The following is a 19,676-nucleotide window of genomic DNA, read 5'->3' as shown; positions in this document are numbered from 1 at the left end:
TGGGGGGGTGGGATGATGGACATTGGGGAGGGTATGTGCTATGGTGAGTACTGTGAAGTGTGTAAACCTGGCGATTCACAGACCTGTACCCCTGGGGATAAAAATATATTATATGTTTATAAAAAATAAAATTAAAAAAATAAAATAAAATAAAATGTGAACTGTGCAACTATCCCCTAGATTAACCCAGATACATACACACACACACACACACACACACACACCATTATATATCAAAGTCAGTGAGTGGTCCATTTGAAGCCTTTCTCAGTAAACATTGTTTTAAAAGTTAGTACCCTTTATATCTCCCTCTTAAAAGGTAGGAAAGTGAAATTTATAGCACAATTATTTTTGAAAGAAATTTTCCAAATCAAATCCACTCAATCACCAATATTTCAAAACATTGATATGCTTGATACAGAATAACATTGGGATCTATAATGGCTTTGTACTATGTCCACTAAGTCATACTATAATTACAATTTCTTTTCACTTTGTGGTTCCATGTGCAGGGTGGTGACAAGGGAAATTCGTGGGAAATTTTTAATTTGAAAGCAAAGGATCAGCCATTATATATGAAAAGGTTATAATGCCAGGGGTCACTGGACTCTAACACATTGCTATAGTTGTTCTGGCTCACTCTGTTGGTAGGAAATAATAGCTGGGTCCATAGACAATTGCCCTTCTCTTTTAGGTAATTCAAATTCTAGGTCAGGTACTTGTGTAACACTGTATAAAGGACCCCAGCTTCTTCTGCAGGTCAAACCATGTCATTGATATTGTATACAGTTAGAAAGAGTTGAGTGTTTCAGTTTGTCTTTGTAGGTTTTCGATTGTCCTGTGGGTTCTTATTTTCCAGTATTTCATGTTCAACTTTTCTTCCTGTCTGCCCTGCTGACAGTGGCTTCAGGCTCACCAACATGCACAAAGGCAAAAGCCTGTCACAGAATTTTTTACCAGCTCCCACAACTAGTTCAAGTCTAGTCTTTACAGTAATTCAAATATGAAATATGTATAATTTTCATATTGTGAAAACTTACATAGGACTCATACTGATTCTAATTTCCTAGTCAAATTCTTACAGTTATGGACACCTACTATCAAATTTCCCCATGATATGAATCTGACATCAATAATACCTATTTATATCTTATATGTCTTTTACATAGGCTTCTGAATTCTACTGCGTTTAATCATTAGCAAGAGCATTCAGTGCCTATTTTTAGCATTCATCAGTGTTTTTTATTTACCATTAACGCTATACTTCCTCAGTCACAGGGCACTCATGGGATAAGTGCAGACAGGGTCTGATCATGTGCACATGTATGCAATTGACCCAACTTCCAACAAATCACCACCTCAATACGTGGTGGAAGGGTGACCTCTAAGGTATTGCAACCTCCATATTCAACACCTGGATCAAAGGTAGGCAAGAGGTTCAAAGTTGTTCACCAAACCTACTATGGCACTGCCAGTGAGGATGGGAATGCCCATCACCTCCTCCCTGAGATGCCATGGTGTGTGCAGGCCCAGTGCCCTCCTCACACTTGTACTCAGATCCCCGCAAGGAATAGAAGGCAGTAACATTTTGTTATATCTAAAAATATTGAATCACTGATGTGCACCTGACACTAATAAGATTTGTATGTCAATTATACTTCAATTAAAAAAAAAACGGTGGGGTAAAAAACAATTTTTTTAAACAGATAATTCAGCTGTTCTCCTTTTTTTTTCCCTTCTGCTTACATAAATAAGTCAGGGGTGAAGGGTAGCAGAAGTGATGGGACAGAAAAAGAGAAGGGTAGGTTAGGAAAACCCTGGGACACCAGGGGGTGGGAAAAAAATAAAAACCATGATGAATACATCCTGGGAGGGCAATGTGTAGTATTGGAAAATGTGAGCCCAATTTCTAAGATCCTACAGTATGTTTCATTAACCCACTGAGCTTCACTTAAATCCAGAGGCAAAATTATTAATTTCAAGACAGCGAACAGAAAGCATTTAATCATGAGCATGGGCTCTTTTGACTGAGGGGCCCCGTGCATCTGTGCTGTTCACACAAGCTCAAGAAAACAGCCCTGATCCCTACATGTATGGGCTCAGGGCAAATACTTCACTTTACTTAACTTTTAGGAGGAATGAATCTCCATAATGTAACTCGGATAGTATTTGCCTAGAAAACCATGTACGCTGGCTTGATGTTCTATATATGGTGGAGCACTTTTTTTTTAGAAATAAAGTTTCCATATTTAACAGAGTATAGAATTAAAACTATGCAAAACTATAATGGAATTCAGCATAAAATAGAATTTTATAAACTTTTCTTTGAACCCAGGCTTTAAGTATGAATGATAGATTTTCAAAGCTTAAGTTCATGAAAGACAAATGTACATTATACCACTGAAGGTTACTGCATTAATTAGTGACTACTATAGAAATCCCAATGCAAATATGCTCACTTTCAAACTAGATATTTGTGAACAACCAGGTTGTGGTCAAGACTGATTCCTAAGGTAATTTGATATTGCTGTTATATGACTCTAAATCCATATTCATTCACATTCTCAGAAATATGCACCATCATAACAGATATAATGCTCACTGGGTTTTAATTCTATTAAAGATTTTAGTTTTCTGTCTCCATTTTGTTTCAGGCTGACCTATTTAACAAAAAAACAAAATCACCTCTGGGGGATAATCTTTACATAGGCAAGTTTGACAAAAGATTTAGGGAGGGGCACACATCCTTTAGATGAGGCAGTGAAAAGCTCATTTAAGAAGATCAATCAGGAAATAATTAGCCTCCAGATATTTGAAAGTAAAATAGCCAGTTTGGGATTAGAGGTGAGAGAAAGAAAAAGAGGGTCAAGGTTCCTGAGAATGTTCTTATCTCTAACAATCCTGATTTAGTCTCTAAGGAATAAGACCTGCCTATCATCCTAGTTTTCACAAGTTTTCATCAGATGCAAAATTTTACTTTTCTTTGTCTTTTTTAAGGAGTAAAAAATGAGCTATTTTATGACCTGACTTATGTCAATAAACTTTAGGCATAACATATTTCCTCAATTATAAAGCCAATCATTTCACTTCAGGAATGAATGTTGTAAATCGAGATAAAAGAATATTAGCTGATTAGGGGTACCTGGGTGGCTCAGTTGGTTAAGCCACTGCTTTCAGCTCCGGTCATGATCCTGGAGTCCAGGGATCCAGTCCCATATCAGGCTTCCCATGCTCTGTGGGGAGTCTGTTTCTCCCTCTCCCCCGCCTCTGCCCCTGCTTGGGCTCGTTCTTTCTCCCTCTATCAAATAAAATCTTAAAAAGATAAAGAATATTAGCTGTTTAAATTCTATATGACATTTGCAAAAAAATAAGTGAAATAGTTTAAGAAATAGTATTACTCTAACAGTTACTATTGCCCATAAGGGCAATCTAGATAAAGTTGAATTTATATAAAAGTAGATACAACGTATCTGTTCAGATGCTCCAGAGTTTCTCAGGGTCTCCTACATATGGGCTTTGGTACCACCAGTTGACATTCTTACAAGCTATGGCCCATCAGAACATGTCAAGTCATTCTCTTTTTCTCTTTTGATATTTTATTCCTTTTTTCATATGTTCTTTATTCTTTTAAGCTTTCTCATGTTTTTCTTTCTAATGTGGGTTATTTTATTCTACCATTTATTCTATCCTCTACTATTTCTCCTTTTACCCAAGTACAAACTAACTGCCATTAGCTCAGAAGTATACTTTAATATTAGGGGGTTATTTTCTCCATCAACTCCTTTGGTTGATTCCCCTTTTATGTTTTGTTGTTCTTAGTGTTTTCAATTGATAGTTATGTTCCATGAGACAGGAAACAACAACAACAACAACAACCATGGATAATACATTTTAATTATGATCCAGTTTTTACTCCTGTGCTCTTTTGCATACAGATCAGTTAGCTCGTTGATATATAACACATTTTTAAGGCTCTTTATTAATTGGTATTCTTTTCACCTTTCTTAGTAAAGATAAAAGTGTTGCTTCAATTTATCTTGCTGCTTTCCCTTCCCCCCCTTCACTTCTATAAAGCCTATGAACAAGTTAGTGCTCAAACACAGCAAACATGTCAGCCCTTACGGTGTGCTTATAGTTTTCTGAATCAAAATCCAGCAAATATGTATTGAATACCTCTCATTTTTCTAAAATGAGGATGAATGGAAAATAGTCACTCCACTCAAGTGGTTTATGGTTTAACGGTACCGCCAGAAGTAAGTCCATTAGTGTACTGTGTTTTTCATTCCTCCAGAGGTAAGCAAGTAGTACCACCTTAGTCAGTAAGAAGGGCACCTGTCACTCAAAGCCAAGGACAATGATATCTTAGCTGACTCCTGAAGGACATGTGAAAGTTTCCCAGCTGAAGAGGAGGGAAGAGAATGCCACCCAGAGCACCCAGAATGTGGAAATATTCCAATGCGAGAAATAGAATGATGAGTTGTGGAACTTACTGTGCCTGGGAAATAGTAAAGGGACTGGGTTGGGGAGAGGAAAAAGAAAGTTTGGCAAGAGATGAGGACAGGAGGAGTCAAAAATTCAAGTATCTACCAGGGTCAAATCTTAAGAAGAAATAAACATTTCTTTATTTGGGTGGAAAAAAACTATAAGAATATAATAGAAACCTATGTGAAATGATAGCTCAGAGAACTATTGCTTCTAAATCACAATTCCATCCTCTGCTCTGTGAGTGCTGAGGCTGAGATTCTACAAATGACAGGTCTACTTCGACAACCGACTTCTGGTTAGAATGTGTTAACACAGGGGATTTCGTGATTGAAAGGTGGAAGGAGAACAGAGGAGAGTTTCTTCTTATTTGTTTGCTGCTGGTCCTGCAACAAATCTCCTCAGCTATTGTTGGTCCTAGCCTCTGGCTTCTTTTAACATTCCTAGAACCAATTTTACTGTGCTCCCTCAAAGGGCCAGCAGCAACCTGAGCTCCAGCTGGAAGAGTAGTTTTTCTTCTACCTTCTAAAATCTGTTCAGCTCAACTTTTCCCCTTATATCCTCCAGACTTGGGACTGTTAGCTACTCCATGCAATTACCTCTAGAGTACCTCCATGTTTTTGCTCTCGTCTCAGTTCTATAACAGCTGTATAACTTATTGTCAAATGAAATACCTTCTGTTTAAATATTTATCATGTAGTCTGTTCCCTGGCTGATATAGTAAGTATAACTTAAATTCAACATTTCAAAGCATTCATATTTAAAATAGAAATAAATCATAACAATGATTATTTCTAAAATAGATTTGGACTAGAAATCTGATATAGATATATGGTGTTTTGTTTTGTTTTGTTTTTTTCCACACAATGTCAGTATCAATTCTTGTAATTAGTATTTTTGTAATTAATATTAGCATTTTTGATTTACAGGTCAGAATTTATTCTTGAAATTTTTTGTTGAATTTTTTAATATACTTTATGTACTTTTTGTTTGTTTGTTTGTTTGTGTTCCTTATGATTTACTTAAGTTTCATAAAGGAAAATGGTTCTTGGAAATATTTCTTAAAATACAAACTGCCATGTGCTTCATTTCCAAAGTTTTATTGACACATCAATTAAGAGGCTATTATAGTCCAAATTTGAGCAACAGAAATGATATAATAAAATTTTTGTAAGAAATTGTAATGATTTATTAAAATTTGTTATTGCTTTAACACTATTAATAAAATTTTATGAGAGCTACAAATATCTATTTAAAAGCCATACTATCAATTATGATTGCATATATTACCTTATTTCAGCCTCATAATAACTCATAATAATAAAATATATTAAAAAGTCCTATAGCAGATTCAGAAAATAGTATCTTACATATGGATATTAAGGAACTGCTCTGTTTGAACACAGCACAGTTATCTCTTTCAATTCTGTAGCACACTTTTGTTGGACAAAAAATCTGATTTCTTTCAATTTCAAATTAAAATGCCATCAAATGGTACTTAATAAATTTGTTTAAATTTATAGGTAACATTAGTTTGTAATCTCAGAATTTTCTAAAAAAAAGTATCTTTTTCATTTTTTTCATTATCTTCAAGTTTTTCATTATCTTCAAGCTATTATTTTATTATTTTTGTTTTTGAAGAATAGAACTGACAACTTCAAAGTTTAAATTATTTTTAAACCACAATTTAGATGTTTATTTTACTAAGATGAGACTAGTACTGTTCATCATGAATTAACTCATTTAAATACATATGTAAGTACATATATACTCACACTTATATGTATATGTTTTTCAATATGTAGTAAAGCTAATGACATCTCCTCTACATCTTTACCACAATGGTGAGATGATGGGGGAAGATCTAATTGTCAATACTGAGAAAGGCAGAAGGATTTAAGGAATAAATATTTTCTGTTAGATAGTTACGGGAGGTATTTGCTTGAAACAGATTTACTGTGTTCAATTCACATCTGGGCACTCTGGTAAATTGATCTTTTCTTCCTCTGCATTTGATTAATAATTTGCTCATTCTTTATATTGTAGAGTCAATCATTACCATTCCATATGACTCATCATATTCTTATATTTATATAAACCTAAAAGAAACTCTTCACCAAGAGATCTGTTTGAGAAAGTTTATAGCAGCACTATTCCTAATACTGGAAACCTTATGCTAACTCAAATGCCAGAAAATGCCAACTTTTTTTTTTTTTTAATTTGTTTATTTGACAGACAGAGATCACAAGTAGGCAGAGAGGCAGGGAGAGAGCGTGGCGGTGGGGGTGGGGTGGTGGGGAGAAGCAGGCTCCCTGTTGAGCAGAGAGCCCCATGTGGGGCTTGATCCCAGGACCCTGAGATCATGACCTGAGCGGAAGGCAGAGGCTTAACCCACTGAGCCACCCAGGCGCTCCGCCAACTTTATTTCTGTACATGGAGGATGAAAATAAACTGTGCCAAAGTCACACGATAGAATATTATTACAAATGAACTATAACTAATTGCAAGATATAGATGAGCATTGCCAATATAATATTGAATTTTAAAAGTCTCGAAAATGGGACGTCTATGTGGCTCAGTGGGTTGAGCACTTGCCTTCAGCTCAGGTCATGATCTCAGAGTCCTGGGATGGAGTCCCACACTGGGCCCTCAGCTCAGTAGGGAGTCTGCTTCTCTCTCTGCCTGCTGATCCCCCTGCTTGTGCTCTGTATCTCTCTCTCTCTGACAAATAAATAAAACTTTTAAAAAATAATAAAAATAATTAAAAATTAAAAAAAATAAGAAGTCTAGGAAACATACAGATTCTTTCAATACATGTTAAAAAAATTTAGCCACACATGTATTTTAAAATACATGCACAAATATATATATTTAAAAGCAAGAATATGATAAAGCTAAGACCCAGAAAGGGTTTAGAAAGGGTTTACTTGATGGAGTGGGTGGGGGAGTGATTAGATACTGCAGAAATGAAAACACTGTGATTCATTTTAAAGTGAATAAAATTAAAGCATGACTGAAGTAATTATTGGATTGGTTTATAACAAAGGTTGTATTGGTAAGTGATTTGAAATATGTATAGTAAGGTCAACATAGACTGAAAATAAATTATACATTTTTGTTAAGCATATCCACAAAGGCTACCAAAAGCTACAGTGGCATGATATTTCAATATACTTAATCTATATACAATTGTCTATGTATTTATCATCTATCTATCTACCAATCATCTACTTATCTAATGAGTTCTATTTTATCTCTCCTGCTCATATTTATGAAGAACAGAATTCTAGGTAGGTGTGCCTGGGTTGCTCAGTGGTTTGAGGGTCTGTCTTTGGCTCAGGTCATGATCTCAGGTTCCTGGGATCGAGCCCTGCTTTGGACTCCTGCTTGGTGGGGTGTCTGCTTTTCCTCTCCCTCTGCCATTCCCCCAGCTTGTGTGGTTTCTCTCTCTCAGTCAAATAAAAAAATAAAATCTTAAAAAAAAAAAAAAAAAGAAAGAAAAAAGAAAAGAAAAAGAAAAAAAAAAGAAAAGAAAGACAGAATTTAGATAAAGAGAGCATTTTTAACCTGAATATTGAGTTGATAAAGTTGCAAGCTTCCAGTATGGGCTTTGAAAAACCACACTATAGGTCTGAGCTGAGTAATCTTTAAAGTGTATTTATCTAGTATTCTTTAAGTGTAACCCTAATTTTCTGCAATAGAAAATAAATAAATTTCACCCAAATTCTTCTTAGTAAAATAAAATTACATATACTTGCTTTTGCAAACATGGGTAGATAAATAAATGTTCTAAAGAGTCACTGATATATGTGAACAGTCTAGAACATAATCTCCAGAACTTAAGAAGATTATTTTGATCACCGCTTTACCCCCAGACTCCAGAGTATTACCTGAAACGTAATGGGAATTACACAATTAGGTTGAAATTAGTACTGAATGAACAGAAGACTATTAATATCTGTTATGCCAGGTAGAGATTTTAAAAGAAAATTGTTTTTTCAGGTATGGAAATTTGCTATTTTAATTGCTTTTCTTCAAAATTATTATTTTAAATGTACCAGAATATTTCCCAATTGAGACTCAAAATTTACTTTCATTTATTAAAGTGCTGAAGTGCTATCTATTTTTCTTTTTAATGCAAGAGATTATTTTAGTCTCTTAATTATATTATTTACAGAACATATTATAAAAATGTTTTGAAAGTTAAAGAATTTCATCCAAACTTAGTCTGCTCCTTATGTACTCCATATACCTTTTTTTTTTTTAAGACAGTTTGGAATAATTAATTCTCTCTATATCTAGAATTTTCTTCATGACATCTGAAAAATAAAATTCTTTATTCCAAAAAATACTTATCCTCTTTTGAAAATCTAAAGAGTAGGGCTATAGCTAAAATTTAAAACATCCACAATAAATTGAAATATCCAATTTAAGTCACAATTTTGGATTATTTCATTTTTCTTTCCTCATATGTTATTCATAGAGTTCCAGCATATTCTACTCAGTGTGTAAACCAGCAAGAACATTCTGAATAAGACAACTTTCTATGTCCTAAGAGAACATTCTATGAGGTTGAAGAGCACTGGATTCTATAAATAGGTGCTTGAAAACTGCTTAGCACATTTAATAGATCATAAAATACATAGCAGGTATAATAGCATATGTAAGTATTAGTTAAAGTGAAGTAAAATATGACTAAAATAAACAAAGATTAAAAGGAAAAAAATTAACTGGAAAACAAGTTTACTAAAGTACTTTCCTTTGATATGTTTGTATGCATTTATTCTATGGTGTATACATGGGTATATCAAATTTTCATGGAATGTCTTATTCCTTAGATAGTAGTGGTAAGAGATTATTAGGCAAAATAATTTATAAAGTTTGTCAGACCTTATGAAGCAGAATATAAGGTGTAGATGGTTTCTAGTAGTTTAACAAACATTTTTAAAGCTTACTTGTTTTGGGAGTTTTTGAAGCCAATACAAAGTGATGAGAATATTTGGGAAATTTTTATTTTATTTCATTTTATTAACTACTAGTATATGCTCTCTCTCTCTCTCTCTTTCTCTCTCTCTCTCTCTCTCTCTCTATATATATATATATATATATATACTTTTTTTTTTTTTTTTTTTTTCCCTTCAAGGAGATCAGAAGCCTAGAAGATGTGGTGGCCAATTGGAGAGTAACCAGGTGGCTATAACTGAAAGCTTATTGGGACTTTTCAAGCTTCTTGGTCTTGCCAATGAACTGGAGGAGATGAGCCTGTTGAGAAACCAGGACATGAGGGATGGTGAAATAATCTTTCATTTGCTCAAGGAATGTATTTGCAAATGACACTAGAGACAAAGGGCTGATATCCAAGATCAAACTCAACACCCCAAAAAACAGATAATCATGTGGTCAAAAAATGGGCAGAAGATATGAACAGACACTTCTCCAAAGAAGACCTACAAATGGCTAACAGACATATGAAAAAATGTTCATCATCATTAACCATCAGGGAAATTGAAACCAAAACCACATTGAGATCTATTTTACACCAGCTAGAATGGCCAAAATTAACAGAACAGGGAACAAGAAGTTTTGCAGAGGATGTGGAGAAAGGGGAAACCTCTTACACTGTTGGTGAGAATATAAGTTGATGCAGCCACTTTGGAAAACAGTGTGGAGATTCCTCAAAAAATTAAAAATAGAGCTACCCTATGATCTTGCAGTTGCACTACTGGGTATTTACCCCAATGAAACAGATGCAGTGAAAAGAAAGGCCATATGTACCCCAATGGTCATAGCAGCTATGTCCATATTCACCAAACTGTGGAAAGAGCCAAGATGCCCTTCAACAGATGAATGGATAAAGAAAATATGACTCATAAATACAATGGAATATTACTCAGCCATCAGAAAGGATGAACACTCAACTTTTGTATCAACATGGTCGGGACTGGAGGAGATTATGCTGAGTGAAGTAAGTCAAGCAGAGAAAGTCAATTATCATAAGGTTTCTTTTACTTGTGGAGCATAAGGAATAACATGGAGGACATTAGGAGAAGGAAAGAAAAAGTGAATTAGGGTAAATCTGAGGTAAGATGAACCAAAAGAGATTATGGACTCTAAGAAACAAACTGAGGGCTTTGGAGGAGAGAAGGGTGGGGGGATGGGTGAGTCTGGTCTTAGGTATTAAGGACGGCATGTATTGCATGGACCACTGGGTGTGGTATATAAACAATGAATCTGGGAACGCTAAAAAAATAAAATTAAATAAAAAAAAAATAAAGGAATGTATTTCAGTGCATGAGTTTACTGCTTAGTGTTACCTTCTGATACCATTTCAGAACCCTCAATACTAAGATCCACATCTAAATACTTTCACAAATTGCTATAATTTTTTAGCTACTCATATGAATAATCATCTTACTAATTAGAATATATAATACTGCTTCAGCAGATAGTAGGAAATGTTGGTATAATTGTAATTACTATTATTACTTAGAAATAGATATATTTATATGACTCTTCATTCCTCAAATTTATCTCATTTTCCTTTCACACTTCTACAAAAGGTTTAAATAGTATTTTTTTCTTTTTTTTAAGATTTTATTTATTTATTTGACAGACAGAGATCACAAGTAAGCACAGAGGCAGGTGGGGTGGGGGGAAGGAGGCTCCCCACTGAGCAGGGAGCCTGATGTGGGACTTGATTCCAGGACCCCAAGATCATGACCTGAGCTGAAGGCAGAGGCTTAACCCACTGAGCCACCCAGGCATCCCTTACATAGTATTTTCAACATGTGCTAGAAATGCTCAAAAATCCTTATGATTCAATTTTAACAGAAGAGATAGTCTGAGACTATATTTTATAAAATACTTTCTAAGCTCTGTTTTCTAAAATTTTAATTAATTTAGGATGATTAAATGGTTAAAAGATATATTATATGGATACATACATACAAATACAGTGAACTTTATGAAAGCACATGGAAAATTATTTAGATATTTAAAGAAACATTTGCAAATAGTTATTAAACTAGTTAAGGAAGAAAAAAACTCACTTTGCCTATATCTTTTATATTTTTTTGTGGTTAATTGAATCAGATCATCCTTAATTTCCTTATAAAATGTTTATACAACTATAGCTCAAAATTCCTGAACGCATATCATTTTTAACTGGGAGATGTGTAGTCTGTGGTTTTTACAACAGGTAGTGGCAAAAAGGGATTTCTCCCCCCTGCTATGGCATAGACACCAAGAAAGGAATAATTTATTTCTTAAAGTCATTTTAGAGTCATCTTAATAAATAAAGTGCAAATTATGAAAGATTTTAGTTGTTTTTTTTTTGTTTGTTTGTTTGTTTGTTTTTTTAAAGATTTTATGTATTTATTTGACAGAGAGAGATCACAAGTAGGCAGAGAGACTGGGAGATGTGTAGTCTGTGGTTTTTACAACAGGTAGTGGCAAAAAGGGATTTTTTCCCCCTGCTACGGCATAGACACCAATAAAGGAATAATTTATTCCTTAAAGTCATTTTAGAGTCATCTTAATAAATAAAGTGCAAATTATGAAAGATTTTAGTTGTGTTTTTTTTTGTTTGTTTGTTTTTTTTAAAGATTTTATTTATTTATTTGACAGAGAGAGATCACAAGTAGGCAGAGAGGCAGGCAGAGAGAGAGGGAAGCAGGCTCCTCACAGAGCAGAGAGCCCAATGCGGGGCTCGATCCTAGGACCCTGAGATCATGACCTGAGCCGAAAGCAGAGGCTTTAACCCACTGAGCCACCCAGGCGCCCCTGATTTTAGTTTTTTGATGTTGTATCTTAGAGACTATAATCCCAGCCATATATTCAGTTGGCACTATTCTTCCCAGTAAAGTATGATTGCTTTTTAAGTCATATAGCTTGTACCAATAAAATTCTTCTCTATCTTAACTTCTCTATCTTATCAAACTTATTGCTTATTATTCTAAAATATATATATTATCAGACTTATTTCATAGGTCAAAATTTTCTGACTTTCTGACTTCTTTCATTTTCAAATGTGTATATGTGTCTCAGTATATGACTATTTTCTATCCCATTATCCATTAGCTGTTATTATTGCTATTTTTTTTTCTTTTGCTTTTCATTAAGATGAGTACTTATGCCATTAGCATATATCTTGAAAATGTTGGAGTAAATATATTATTGAAGAAATAAAAAATTTTCTACTTTCTTTTTTTTTCTTTTTTTTTTTTTAAAGATTTATTTATTTATTTATTTGACAGACAGAGATCACAAGTAGGCAGAGAGGCAGGCAGAGGGAGAGAGAGGAGAAAGCAGGCTCCCCGCTAAGCAGAGAGCCCGATGCGGGGCTCGATCCCAGGACTTTGGGATCATGACCTGAGCCGAAGGAAGAGGCTTTAACCCACTGAGCCACCCAGTCGCCCCTCTACTTTCTTATACTAGAAATTTTCTGATTTTTAAATTTTATTTCAAAAGTCATACTTCAAATTAACAGTTAAAAATAAAACAGCTAATAAATATACCAAAACTTATTGCCAGTATTATGAAATTATCTAGACATAGATATACTCAACATATTGTATTTGGCACTGCCAGTGAGAAACAGGATAAAGGAAATTCATTTAATTGAAGACATTTTCATGTCATTCTTGAGAAAAAGGCACTTAAATATAAATGCTTGAGCATTTTTATTTTTCCTCCTAGTGTATTTCCTGTAGCTAAACCTCTTACCCACTGGACACATTCCAAATCATTTCATTATAACTAATAAAATCATAGAACTACCATACACCAGCACTTTAGAATTAGACTTGATTTCTTCCATTTGAGTTTAGTGATTGTCTCCCTTTAGTTTTTGGTCATTGAAACAAGGAAAAAAAAAAAAAAAAGACAAAAAATACTAGTAAATAGAAGTCTTTCTCCCATCAAAACCCCCTACAAAATCCAAAATGTGAATGTTGTCAAATAAGGAGCCAATTCAAGCTTAGCCCTAAGGAATGAAAACTGTTAAAATTAGTGTTTATTTATGTGAACATACTGAAAGAGCCAATTTGTAGATATACTAAAAGTGACAATAAGTTGCTAAAATCCGTTTGTTAAATAATTCTAGTGAAGGCTGTTATTTCAATGGATTAACTTGCTCATGAAATACACCACATTTAGTCTTCTACTTCAAACTAAAATATTTGATACATGAATTTCTGAGACTCAAGTATTCAATATATACTTGATACATATAAATTTTTAAATCCAAATCCAATTACAGGTATCTTTATTAATCAAAAAAAAAAGAAAACCATTGAGTTGAGACCTGAGATTTCACGGTCAATTACACAAAGTCTATTCCTTTCTTTATGAAGCTTTATAATCTTGCAGGACAGGTAAACATTAAACATAGACAAATCAGGGGCACCTGGGTGGCTCAGTGGGTTAGAGCCTCTGCCTTTGGCTCAGGTCATGATCCCAGGGTCCTGGGATTGAGCCCAGCATCGGGCTCTCTGCTCAGTGGGGAGCCTGATTCCCCCTCAACCCATCTGCCTCTCTGCCTGCTTGTGATCTCTGTCTGTCAAATGAATAAATAAAATCTTTAAAAATTTTATATTATATACATATGTATATACATATATATATATGTATATACATATATATACATATATATGTATATATTAAAAATTTTATACAAATCAATTATTTAACAGTGATTGTGATAAAAGATAAAGTTACAAGATGTATTAAATGTATATTATGAGGTGAAAGGAATAGTTAACTAGAGTCTAGCAAGGAAGATTACTTAGTCATAGTGACATTTAGAGAAATAACAATGAAAGTAGGAATTTACTAGGCAAAGAAATGAGAAAATAAGTAATTCAGGTGAAAGAAAGAATCTGTCGAAATGCTGAGTAAGAAGAAGCTTGACACATTCTAAGAACCAAGAGAAGGCTGTCTCACAAAAGACCCAAGAGTTAGGTAGGTAAGGCCTTATCATTCGAGGTCTCATATCATATAGCATATGTTCAAATACTATATTCTGGGAATAAGTGAATGTTATTGTGGAGATTTTGAGCATGATGGCAGTGTCATCTTATTAATTATAATGAAAACAGATTGGGGGGAGGCAATTAAGAATGTTAATGGAAACCCCAAGCAGGAAACTACTATGGTATCCAGGTGAGAGATGTTGACACTAGTGGGTGGTTAAAGAGGAGACAAAATATAAGAATGTTAATTATTGATTTTAAGTTTTGTGGGAGAAAAGGGAAGAGTCAAGATGGCAATCAAACTTCTAGCAGAAATGCAGGATAGATTTCACACTGTGTTCTTACCAAAATAAAATGTAATTTAAAAAATGAAGTGTGTAATATAATAAAGAAAAAAGTTACTGAGATGAGTAACATAAGACTAGTAGTAGATTACTTTGAAAAAATTAGATTTCAGTGCAAGATGCATTTAATTGCAGATGCTTGGAAATGACATTACAAGGCCTCTGAAAGGTGAAAAGAAGAAAAGCTCCAGAAGAGCCTGGAGACAAGAGGAACAATACAGAGGTTAATTTCCTGAGTTTTCCTACGGCCTCCCATGTATCCCAGACAATGTGCTGCAGAAGCCTCCAGCTGGAACTGCAACTAGACACAGTGAAAAAGAGATCCATGGAAACTGTTCTCCTAGTCAAAGTCCTGGGAAAGGAATGTCCTAAAAATAGAAAACCTGGGTAGCAATATCCACCCTACTTCAGCCAAAAACCAAAGAAAAAACACCCAGAGCATCAATGGAACCTTAGCAGACCTGGAAGTTGATTTTCCTTCTCAAGTACACTAACTCCTTTATACACACACACACACACACACACACACACACACACACACACACACGTGTGTGTGTGTGTGTGTGTGTGTGTGTGTGTGTATATATATATATATATACATATATATATAAAGAATTATGTACCATGTGTAATTCTATACCACTGTGAAGTATATGCATGACCAAGTAAGACCTTGTCCAGATATGCAAGGCCTCTTCAATACTCAAAAATCAGTCAATTAAAAAAAAAGACAAAAACAAAGAAAAAAAATCAAATAAATAACCAGACTTGAATAGGCACTTCACAAAAGATTACAAATGGTCCATAAGCACATGAGAAGATATTCAACATTATTAGTCATCAGAGAAATACAAAATAAAACCAGAATGATTCCATTTCACACCCATAGAATAGCTAAAGTTTTAAAAACTGACAATACCAGTGCTAGAGAGAAATAACTGAAACACTCATACATTACTGTTAGGAATACATAATGCTACAAACACTTTAAAAACCTATTTGGGCGTTTCTTACAAAAGAAATCAAGAAATTCTTCTTCTAGGTATTTGTTTATCCAAGGGAAATAAAAGTAGATAAATAAATAAAAACAAAGTTCCATTAAAAAAATCAATCAATATAATCACAGCAGCAGCCTAAAGAAAAGGAAATTATGTGGTCCTATCAATGGATGCACCAAAAAAAAAAAAAAAAAGTTGGAAAAAATCCAACACTTACGCATGATAAAAACTTTCAGCAAAAGCATGGAGGTTCCTCAAAATGTTGAAAATAGAACTACCCTATGACCCAGCAATTGCACTGCTGGGTATTTACCCTAAAGATACAAACGTAGTGATCCGAAGGGGCACGTGCACCCGAATGTTTATAGCAGCAATGTCTACAATAGCCAAACTATGGAAAGAACCTAGATGTCCATCAACAGACGAATGGATAAAGAAGAGGTGGTATATATACACAATGGAATACTATGCAGCCATCAAAAGAAATGAAATCTTGCCATTTGCGATGACGTGGATGGAACTAGAGGGTATCATGCTTAGCGAAATAAGTCAATCGGAGAAAGACAACTATCATATGATCTCCCTGATATGAGGGAGAGGAGATGCAACATGGGGGGTTGAGGGGGTGGAAGAAGAATAAATGAAACAAGATGGGATTGGGAGGGAGACAAACCATAAGTGACTCTTAATCTCACAAAACAAACTGAGGGTTGATGGGGGGAGGGGGGTTGGGAGAGGGGGGTGGGGTTATGGATATTGGGGAGGGTGTGTGCTAGGGTGAGTGATGTGAAGTGTGTGGACCTGGCGATTCACAGACCTGTACCCCTGGGGATAAAAATATATGTTTATAAAAAATAAAATTAAAAAAAAGAAAACTTTCAGCAAAGTATAAAAGAGGTAAATATCCTGAATTTGATACAGAACATATGCAAAATAAATGAACTCCTACAGCCAGTATTATATTCAATGAAGAAAGGCTGAATATCTCCCTATCATCTTGATGCTTCAGTTGTCTGGAACAGAAAACTTTGGCATATAGGCCATCTAAGCTCAGAAAAATAAGGTCTGCAACCTCACAAGGCAGGGAGTTGGAGCTAAATCCAAATAGAAGCGGGACAAAGAAAGGGAGAGACACTCAATTAATTAAAATAGCTGCCCAGTTTCTAAAATTGATCCCAACCTAGGGTCTATACAAGCAAACTTTATCTAAAGATTTATAACCACAGGTTAGTATCCCAGAGGCTTAGGTTTCTAACATGTATTGCCTTTGTAGCATAGGTAAATCTGGTTTATAAAAGGAGCCTTTAAAATGGTGCTACTTTGATAAAGCTTTGAGCTCTAAACATACCAGGGACAAAAACAAAGGCTTCTAGATTGGAAACACAGTTAACTCAGTTCTATTCTACAATAAATTCAAAATACAAACCAACAAGATGAACTAAGAAAGAAAATTAAATATTATCAGTAGAAATTTGAGACTTTCATTAACAAACATATTTAAAATAATATAAATACTTAAATATGAAATACTATTTATATGTGACAAGCTAAATATACAAAAATAAGTAGAACTTCTATACATAAAAATATCATGCATCTAAATTAAATCTTGGTGGAAGTTTTGAGCATCTGATTGTACACAGCTGAACAAATAACAATTTAGGGGCTAGAAGTAAAAGATTACTTATAATGCAGTATAGGAAGAAAAGTAAATAAAAGAATCATGAAAGAAAGATGTTAAGATACAAGGCAACCAAAATAAGAAACTCTAAATGCACCAAATAAAGTTTCTAAAGTAAAGGAATAGAGAGAATGAGAAAACAATATTCAAAAGATGCTTGCTGAGGACATTGGAGAACTTAGGGATAACTAACCTTCTTCAGGTTCAGGAAGTACCCCTAATCCCACATAGGCTATGGATAAATCAATCAACAACTAGAAACACCATAGTGAGTCTTCCAACTACCAAACATATTGAGAATAGACAGTTTACTACCTTCAAAGAAATGAAAATTATTTTGACTTATCAACAGCAACAACTTAAGCCAAATGTAATGGAATAATGGCTAAGTGATAGATTTTATCAATTTATGTCCACTGGACTAAGATTTAAGGATGAGGAAGAATGCCATCACATTTCAACTGTAAAAGCTAAGAGATTTTGCTAAGAACAGACTCTTATTGAAAGACCTTTTGAGAAATGTATTTCAGGAAGATGTGAAAGAAATAGGAAGACAGGATAATAAAAGACAACATAAATAATGCTTACCTAAATAAACATATGAAACGATAATTATAGAAATTATATAGGGGCGCCTGGGTGGCTCAGTGGGTTAAGCCGCTGCCTTCGGCTCAGGTCATGATCTCGGGGTCCTGGGATCGAGTCCCGCATCGGGCTCTCTGCTCAGCAGGGAGCCTGCTTCCCTCTCTCTCTCTCTCTCTGCCTGCCTCTCCGTCTACTTGTGATCTCTCTCTGTCAAATAAATAAATAAAAAAAAAAATCTTAAAAAAAAAAAGAAATTATATATTATGGGGCTTAAAATAACAAAGAAACTAAAATACTAGATTACAAAGAAGTAAGATGAGAGAGTGTTTGTTAAGTTGAACGTTTTGAGGTGGTATTTCCAGAGGAAGAGAATAGATATATATATTTATGTTAGATTTTTGTTAAAGAGAATAGGCAGTTCTGAAACATTTTCTTTATGTATTGAAAAGATACCACTTTTAAAGGGAAATTAAGAGGTGCCTAGGTGGCTCAGTCAGTTAAGCATCTCACTCATGATTTTGGCTCAGATTGTGATCTCATGGTTGGTGAGATCGAACCCTGCATCAGGCTGTGCACTCAGCATGGAGTCTGCTTGAGTTTCCCTCTCCTTCTGTTTCTCCACATTGTATGCTCTTTCTCTCTCACTCTCAAATAAATAAGTAAATAAATAAATCTTTAATAGATAGATAATAGATAGATAGATGGATGATAGATGATAGCTAACTAGCTAAAGGGAAACTAAAAAGTCAACAAATTCCAAGAAAGGAATGAAGACTGAAAAGGGATAAAATGTGAGTATAGTAAATAGTACTCAATATGGTAGTGAAAGTAATGCAAATATATTACATTGAAATAGCATAAATATTCTTTATTTTACACTTAAAAATAAGTTGATTTAATCTTCTTCCAATTTTTTACAAAGGAAATTCTGCTTAAGTTAGGTGCTGTTAAATATACAAGCAGACTAGATTCAAAGGAAGAAGATTGAAACAGCACTGGGCAGTAATTGAAAATAGAATATATTAACATTTTGACATGTACCTAACATGTCCTGAGAGAGAAATCTATATTCTTAGGGATGTACATTTTTTGAAAAATGAAACTTGATGATTTGAGCTTGAAGATGTTAAAAAAAGAAGAGCAAACAATGTGATAGGGCCAGGGCATTAAAGAAATAAAAGGAAATAAAATTAAAAAGGACTAAAAGGGAAGAAAAAAATATTATTACCAGAAAACAACATGACTGTATACCTATATGAAATAACAGAATTATATGGACTATTAGAATTAATAAGTGAATTTAGCAAAGTTCCTGGAAACAAGATCAGTTTATAAAAGCAATTATAGGTAACAAAATGGAAATTATATTAGCAAGTTGCTATTTACTACTGCAGTAAAAAACTATAAATAATCTAATAAAATATGTACAAATATTCCACACCAAAAATGCATAAATAGGAGAAACCAAAAAAAAACCTAAATAAATAGACCATGTTTATTGCTTGGAAGGCTCTGTTATTAAAGGATCATTTTATACATTAAACACACTAAATTTAAAATTCAGTAGGATTTTTTTCCTTTGTGGAAATTTGTATGATGTTTTGCTAATATGTAT

Source organism: Lutra lutra, chromosome 2 (genome assembly GCF_902655055.1).
Source record: "Lutra lutra chromosome 2, mLutLut1.2, whole genome shotgun sequence".
NCBI lineage: Eukaryota > Metazoa > Chordata > Mammalia > Carnivora > Mustelidae > Lutra > Lutra lutra.
Note: the sequence above shows the minus strand (reverse complement) of the source record.